The following is an 8,618-nucleotide window of genomic DNA, read 5'->3' on the forward strand; positions in this document are numbered from 1 at the left end:
GGGTTGCTGGGGGAAAGGGGTATGAAGAGGAGTGCATGCAGCCTTCAATATGTGCAGCCATCCCCTACAGGTTATGCAGGAGTGTTTAGACACAGCTCTGGCTCTCAATGAAACCTCTGTGGTGATGGAAAGACATGTAAGTACACCCCAGCATTCTTCAGATTTCACCATGTTTGGTAATAAATAAGGTCACACTAATGCCAACACTAGAATATTGCAGGGTAGAATATTTCAATGTGCCTGACCATAGGACTACATCCTCACGCTTTCCCAGATAAGCCCAGTTATGACATAGAGACATTTCCTGTATTATCTGACATACACCAAATGCACAAAAAAGCAATAATGACTGATTATTGGTCATTGGGCTATGATGGCTTGGAAGAAATTCTTTAGAGATGAATCACCAGAGCGAGAAGGGTGTAAGACTGTAGAATGCAAGGTTCAGATGATGTGGAAGTCATTCTGCTATTCATCAACATATTCTTTTTTTTTATTAACTTGAGTATTTCTTATTTACATTTCGAATGTTATTCCCTTTCCCGGTTTCCGGGCAAACATCCCCCTAATCCCTCCCCCTCCCCTTCTTTATGGGTGTTACTCTCCCCACCCTCCCCCCATTGCCACCCTCCCCCCAACAATCACGTTCACTGGGGGTTCAGTCTTAGCAGGACCCAGGGCTTCCCCTTCCACTGGTGATTTTACTAGGATATTCATTGCTACCTATGAGGTCAGAGTCCAGGATCAGTCCATGTATAGTCTTTGGGTAGTGGCTTAGTCCCTGGAAGCTCTACTTGCTTGGCATTGTTGTTCATAAGGGGTCTCGAGCCCCTTCAAGCTCTTCCAGTTCTTTCTCTGATTCCTTCAACAGGGGTCCTATTCTCAATTCAGTGGTTTGCTGCTGGTATTCGCCTCTGTATTTGCTCTATTCTGGCTGTGTCTCTCAGGAGAGATCCACATCCGGCTCCCGTCTGCCTGCACTTCTTTGCTTCATCCATCTTGTCTAATTGGATGGCTGTATATGTATGGGCTACATGTGGGGCAGGCTCTGAATGAGTGTTCCTTCTGTCTCTGTTTTAATCTTTGCCTCTCTAGTCCCTGCCAAGGGTATTCTTGTTCCCCCTTTTAAAGAAGGAGTGAAGCATTCACATTTTGATCATCCGTCTTGAGTTTCATGTGTTCTATGCATCTAGGGTAATTCAAGCATTTGGGCTAATAGCCACTTATCAATGAGTGCATACCATGTGTGTTTTTCTGTGATTGGGTTACCTCACTCAGGATGATATTTTCCAGTTCCAGCCATTTGCCTACGAATTTCATAAAGTCATTGTTTTTGATAGCTGAGTAATATTCCATTGTGTAGATGTACCACATTTTCTGTATCCATTCCTCTGTTGAAGGGCATCTGGGTTCTTTCCAGCTTCTGGCTATTATAAATAAGGCTGCGATGAACATAGTGGAGCACGTGACTTTTTATATGTTGGGGCATCTTTTCGGTATATGCCCAAGAGAGATATAGCTGGATCCTCAGGCAGTTCAATGTCCAATTTTCTGAGGAACCTCCAGACTGATTTCCAGAATGGTTTTACCAGTCTGCAGTCCCACCAACAATGGAGGAGTGTTCCTCTTTCTCCACATCCTCGCCAGCATTTGTTGTCACCTGAGTTTTTGATCTTAGCCATTCTCACTGGTGTGAGGTGAAATCTCAGGGTTGTTTTGATTTGCATTTCCCTTATGACTAAAGTTCATCAACATATTCTTCTGAGTGTCTATCAAGCATGAATATGGAGCTCACAGCCAGTTGTGAGAACTAGGTAAAGTTATAGGTAAATGAGCATACCTTATCAGTTAAAAGGCAATGTTAATCACACTGATTTAAATATTTGTAGTATCTATCTGTTTAAGACACAAATGCTAGGGCTAGAGAGATGGTTCAGCAAATGAGAGCACTTGCTGCTCTTCCAGAGGACCCAGGTTCCATTCCCACATGACAACTCACAATTGTCTGCAACTCCAGCTTCAGGGAATCCAATGTCCTCTTCTGATCTTTGTGGGAACCAGGCACAGATATACATGCAGACAAAATACTCATACATATAAAATTAAATAAATCAATCTTTTTTTAAAAAAAGTAAATAAATAAACAAAATAAGAAAGATGCTACAGCGTGGATAAAGCTCAAAGCAGAACATTTTCCAAGCAAATATGATGGTATGGTTCCATGAGGGAAAGAGAGAGGGAGGACAGAGAGAGGAGGAGAGAGAGGAGAGAGGAAGAGAAGGGGAAAGGAGATGGAGGGACAGTGGAGGGAGGGGAGGAGGAAGAGAAGGAGAGGAATGGGAAAAGACAGGGGAGGGAAAAGGGAGGGAAAGAGGAGAGAGAAGGGGGAGAGAGAGAAAGAACTCCAAAAGAATTAAATACACAACAAAGCTGGAAGGTAAAGGGTTACAAACTGGCACACACCATATTTTAAGTAAAATGTTGCTATAGTAACATTAGATAACAGACCTTAAAACAGAAAGGGTGGAGCTCAGCAAAATCATGGATGAAAGCCTACATCTCTCTGACCAAAAATAATTCTTACTCACATAAAACAGCCTGTTACTAAAATAAGATGCTTTATCTAAGCCTCATAATAACAATGAAGATAAACCTCTCTATACTGATTGCACAAAATATAAAAAGGAAACATCCAAAGGATCTTCACAGTGAAATGCATCATGGGAACACAAGAGGGGAAGAGGAGACCTAACTTCAGACACAGTTTGCTCAGCTGCCTCATGCAAGATTATATTCCTTCTTACGCCATAAGCCAAACAAACCAGTCCTTCATTTAAGGGAAAGAAGCACAAAGCAAGTGTTCCAGAAAACAAATTACAAAGTGACAGTAGCAAATATTCATCTGTGAATAATTAATTACTTTATATTATAAACAGATAGGGCTCTCCAATCAAAACACATATAGTACCTGGAAGGACATCGGGTGTGGGATTCAACCATGTGCTGTCTACAAGAAACTCACTTTACTGTAAAGTATACATACAGATTCAGAGTAAATGGGTAAACAGGCAAAGAAATATTCATTTATATATATATATATATATTCATATTCCAAGCAACTAAAAACTGGAAGAGTTGCTATGTTTTCATCAGACAAATAAGCCAAACAAAAAGTCAAACACTAAAAATAAGCCACAAAGGCCTCTTAAATAATGATAAAGGGACAAATTTACCAAAAGACATACAGTTGTAAATAGCTGTGCATATAACATCAGAGTATCTAAATGCATAAATCAATTGTTAAATGACTCGAAGGAGAGAGATTGCAACCATTGGAGACCCTGAACATTACACTCTTGGCAATTAGAAGACCATCAGAGGATGAACCTTGGCCTTTGTGTTAGCCGCTCTGCTTGTCTCAATGTCAAATCAGAATGCCTGACAGAAAAAACTCCAAGGAGGAAGGATTTGTTTTGACCATTTCAGGGATCTCAGACCACTGTGGCATGAGAGTCAGGCAGCTGGGGCAGCTCCAACCATGGCAGTGAGAGATTACAACATAGCCCATTCACATCAGCAAATAGTGAGAGCCCAGGCTATGTCCCGAGAAGGATACCTTCTTCAAGGCCTGCCCTAGCCAGACCACAGTTTCATTCTTTTGGGACTTTCTACTACTTTCCAAAATGACATCATGAGCTACTGACCAAATATTCAAACATGATCCTGTGGTGAGCATTTTACATTCAAACTATATGGATTTAAAATTTCACTTTAGACTAAATGGATCTATATTTATCCACAGTCAGCAGAATGTATATTGTTCTAGAGCTCAGTCCCCATTTGTGTGAAGTCACCCTGACTAACTCAGTCTATTTTGTGCTACCATAAGGAAACATCTGAGATTGAGTACATTATTTTTTTTCTTGTCTCGTTTATTTGTAAAAACAGCATAGGACACCGGTCATCTGCAAAGAGTGTGTAAGTGGGTGTGTCACAGCAGTCCATCTGTCTTCACACTGCCAGAAGCCTTTTCTATGGGGCCTTCACAGGGGCCTGGGCACCCTTGGGAGCCTGGGCTGGAGCTGAAGCCTGGGCCTTACCTGGAGCTTTGGCCTCTGCCTTGGTTTGAACCTTGGGCTTTGATTGGCAGAGCCTATGACCCTTGGCCATGTAGCTTTGAATCTTCTTCCCAAGCTTGGGGTGAAGGATAAAAGCCAGACGGCTGAGTTTGTGGCTGGAGCCCTTTGGCATCTTGGGCTTGACAGCCTGAGGCTTCACATGGGCCTTGATGGCCTCTGCTCGTGCACTCACTGCCTTGGCATTGTTGGACTGCATCTTCTTCAGGCCTTTCTTGTGCTTCTTGGCAAAACACATGTTCCTCAGAAACTTGGGGTCGACCCCCTTAAGAGATTTGTATATTTGTGAGTGGGGTTTCTTAATGACATTTCTGTGCCATTTGCAGAACTGGTTGTGTGAGGTATGGTTCTTGGACTTGGCTATGTCTGCATGGTAAGCCACAGCGCTGAGTACATTATTTTAAAAGAAAGAATGAAAAGAAATTTCAAGGCTGGAGAGATGTGGGTCAGTGGTTAAGAGTATTTGATATTTTTCCCAAGGACCAGAGTTAGGTTCTAACACTCGCATTGAGATGCCCATAACTACCCATAGACCCAGAAGAGCCTACGCCCTCTTCTGGCTTCCATGGGTACCTGCACCCACATTGTGTACATTCACAGAGACACACATTTACACATACATGAGTTTAAAATGAAAATAAATCCTTTAGAATGCAGAAGTTCATTTCTCACAGTTCTAGAAGCTGGAAAAATCAAAGACATTGGTGCCTGTAAGGACCAGTCCCTCAGAGTCAGTATAAAACATACCCAGAACCAAGTTCACAGCACCAAGGAGATTTATTACCTGGGAGGGATGGGGATCAAGGGGTTGACTTTACTGGGACAAAGGCAGTAAAAAGGTGTCTCTACAGGAGTGATGTTTAAGAAGAAAAGGGGAAGTCTGAGCTAGGATGAGTTAGTAAGGCATGATTGGCCAGGTTAGCCACTATAGCCAAATAATGAATTTTGATTGGTGAAGCTTGGTATTTCGTCTTAGGAATGAGTCAGTGGCCAAATAAGGGAATAGACTTTGGGGGCTGGCTTTAGTTTAGCTAAATGTTTAGCACGGGAGATGGAAGGAGAGAGGGTAAAACCTGCCAGCTCCCATGCTTGCTGTGTTCCTGCCTGTTGGAGAGTCATTCAGTACCAATTGCTGAACTGGGTCTCCTTCCTTCCAAGATTCTGCTTTATGCATCCTCCAGAGGGAAGAAATGCTGTGACCACGTGCTGCAAAAGATGTGTGAACAGGAGAGCTCACTGCTACATAAAAATTATTTTATATGGGTCTTACGTTCACTCACAAGAGGAATCCTTGTTTCCCGTTCCCCCTAGAGGCCCACCTCTTACTACTACATGTTGGCCATTAAATTTAAATGCACGACTTCAGGGGAAACACTCAGACCTTATCATCAACCCAACAGGGATGTGTTAGGATGTTCTAGATGAGTTTAATTCCACATTATACATGTCGGATCATACATTATTATACATTATAATATAATTGATTAAAAATCGATCAATATGTTGTCTCAATTCTGAATATATATGCCCCAAAGGCAAGGGCACCCACAGTCATAAAAGAAATATTACTAAAGTTTAAATTATACATTGAACTCCACACATTAATAGTGAGAAACTGCAACACCCACTCTCACTAATGGACAGGTCATCAAGACAGAAACTAAACAGAGAAATAATGAAACTAACCAATGTTATGAATCAAATGGACCTAACAAATATCTACAGAACATTTCAACAAAACAAAATATACCTTCTTCTCAGCACCTCAAGGAACCTTCTCCAAAAATGATGATATACTCTCATAAAGCAAGTCTAGAAAATTGAAATATCTTATCAGACCATCATGAATTAAAGCTGTACTTCAGCAACAACAGAAAGCCTACAAATTCATGGAAACTGAACAACTCTTTACTTAATAACCACTGGGTCAGAAAAGAAATAAAGAAAGAAATTAAAGACGTTCTACAAATCAATGAAAATGACTGTACAATATACCCAAACCTATGGAACATAATGAAAGCAGTTCTAAGAGAACAGTTCATAGCACTAAGTGCCTCCATAAAGATCCAATAAGATCTCATATTAGTGATCTAACAACATACTTGAAAGTTCTAGAACACAAAGAATCAAACACACCCAAGAGGAGTAGATGGCAATAAATAAACAAACTCAGGGCTGAAATTAATAAAATAGAAACTAAGAGAATGATGCAAAAAGTCAATGAAACAAAGAGTTGGTTCTTTGAGAAAGTCAACAAGATAGATTAAACACTTAGCCAAACTAACAAAAAGTCAAAGAGATAATATCCCAATTAACAAAATCAGAAATGAAAAGAGGGACATGATAACAGACATTGAAGAGATCCAAAGAACTATTAGATCTTACTTCAAAAACCTGGACTCCACAATATTGGAAAATCTAAATGAAATGAATAATTTTCTTGATAGATACCATTTACCAAACCTAAATCAAGATGAGGAAAACAATCTAAATGGACCTATTACCCCTAAGGAAATAGAGGCAGTAATTAAAAGTCCTCCACCAATACCCTCCATGCAAAAAAAAAAGGAGGATCAGAGGGTTTTATTGCAGAACTCTACCAGACCTTGGAAGAAGAGCTAATACCAACACTCCTCAAATTATTCTAAAAATTAGAAACAGAACAAACACACCTGTAGTGGGTTGGCCTAATGTTTGTATTCTAATGTTAAGTGTGGGTTCTTTCAATCTTGAGTCTGCATGTAGCCCTTGGAACCCTGCCTCCAAGTTAATTTTTGTTGATGTTTTGTCTTTTATTGTCTATTGTAATGCTAAGTGTGAGCCCCCAAGACCTAGATCTACACATAGAAGTAGACTCTAGCATCGGTAGACACAGCAGTGACCCTGTCTCTAGTTAACTGTGATTGGTAAATAAAGATGTCAATAGCCAATAGCTATACAGAAGAGACATAGGTGTGTTTGAGGTTTTGTGGGCTTGGAGAGAGAGGACCAGGAGGGAAGAAGAGAAAAAAGAAACCATTGCAGAATAAAGGAAGAACATGCAGGAGGGAGGAGAGCTGCCATGGCTAAAGGCCAAGAGAATGTAGCCCAGAGCGCTGCCCAATTGGAGTTTAAAGCACCCAGATGGAATACAGTCAATAATAAGTGATAACTTGGGGTTATTAATAGGGAAAAAGATTTTATCAACATGAAGGGTAGATATCTGTCTAGCTATTGGGTTATCTAAGGCTATTTATAAATATAAAGGCTGTCTGTCTTTCATCTGGGAACATAAATGGTCTAAGGCTGGGAAGAAGCCCCAAGCCAGAATTTTTAATTTTTCTACTATATCACCAAATTCATTTTCTGAGGCCATAGTCATCCTGATACCTAAGCCACACAACAAAGAAAGAGAATTTCAGACCTATGTTCCTTATGGATACTGATGCAAAATTCTCAAACTGAATCCAAGAGCACATCAGAAACATCATCTACTATGAGCAAGTGGGCTACATCCCGGAGATACCAGGATGGTTCAATATATGAAAATGCATCAATGTAATCCACCATATAATCAAACTGACAGAAAAAAACTAATAATAATCTTATTAGATACAGAAAAGGCCTTTTAAAAAATCCAACACCCCTTCATGATAAAAGTATTGGAGAGATCAAGAATTCAAGGCACATACCTAAACACAATAAAGACAACATAAAGCAATCCAATAGCCAACATCAAATTAAATGGAAAGAAATTTAGAGCAATTCTACTAAAATCAGAGACATGATAAGGCTGTCTACTCTCTCTGTATCTATTCAATATAGTCCTTGAAGTTTTTGCTAGAGCAATAAGACAACTAAAGAAGGTAAAGGATATACAAAATGGAAGGGAAGAAGTCAAAGTATCACTATTTACAGATGATATAATAGTATACATAAGTGACCCCAAAATTTCTACCAGGGAATTCCTATAGCTGATAAACAACTTCAGCAAAGTGGCTGAATACAAAATTATTTCAAAAAATTGGGAGCAAATGATAAACAGGCTGAGAAAGAAATTAGGGAAACAATACTGTTCACAAGTCACAAATAAAATAAAATATATTGGAGTAACTATAACCAAGAAAGTGAAAGGACTGCATGACAAGAATTTCATATCTTTAAAGAAAGAAATTGAAAAGGATATCAGAATATGGAAAGATCCCCCATGCTCATGTATCCAGATCAACACAATAAAAACGTCCAACCTACCAAACACAATCTACAGATTCAACACCACAATTCCCATCAAAATGCTTTACAGACCTGGAAAGAACAATACTCAACTTCATATGGAAAAACTAAAACCCAGGATAGTTAAAACAATTCTGAACAATAAAAAAAATCTGGAGGTATCACCATCCCTGATTTCAAGCAGTACTAAAGAACAATAGTAATAAAAATTCCATGGTACTGGCATAAAAACAGACACATTGATGAATTCAATTGAATGGAAAAATCAGA

General features: G+C 39.6%; 1 pseudogene; it reads right to left on the reverse strand.

Annotated features, from left to right (window-relative positions):
* Window positions 1-4,032: 4,032 nt before the first annotated feature.
* Rpl29l6 (ribosomal protein L29 like 6) lies at window positions 4,033-7,491 on the reverse strand (annotated as a pseudogene).
* Window positions 7,492-8,618: the final 1,127 nt, after the last annotated feature.

The sequence above is a fragment of the Rattus norvegicus genome, chromosome 10, assembly GCF_021556685.1.
Source record: "Rattus norvegicus strain SHRSP/BbbUtx chromosome 10, alternate assembly SHRSP_T2T, whole genome shotgun sequence".
Lineage (NCBI taxonomy): Eukaryota > Metazoa > Chordata > Mammalia > Rodentia > Muridae > Rattus > Rattus norvegicus.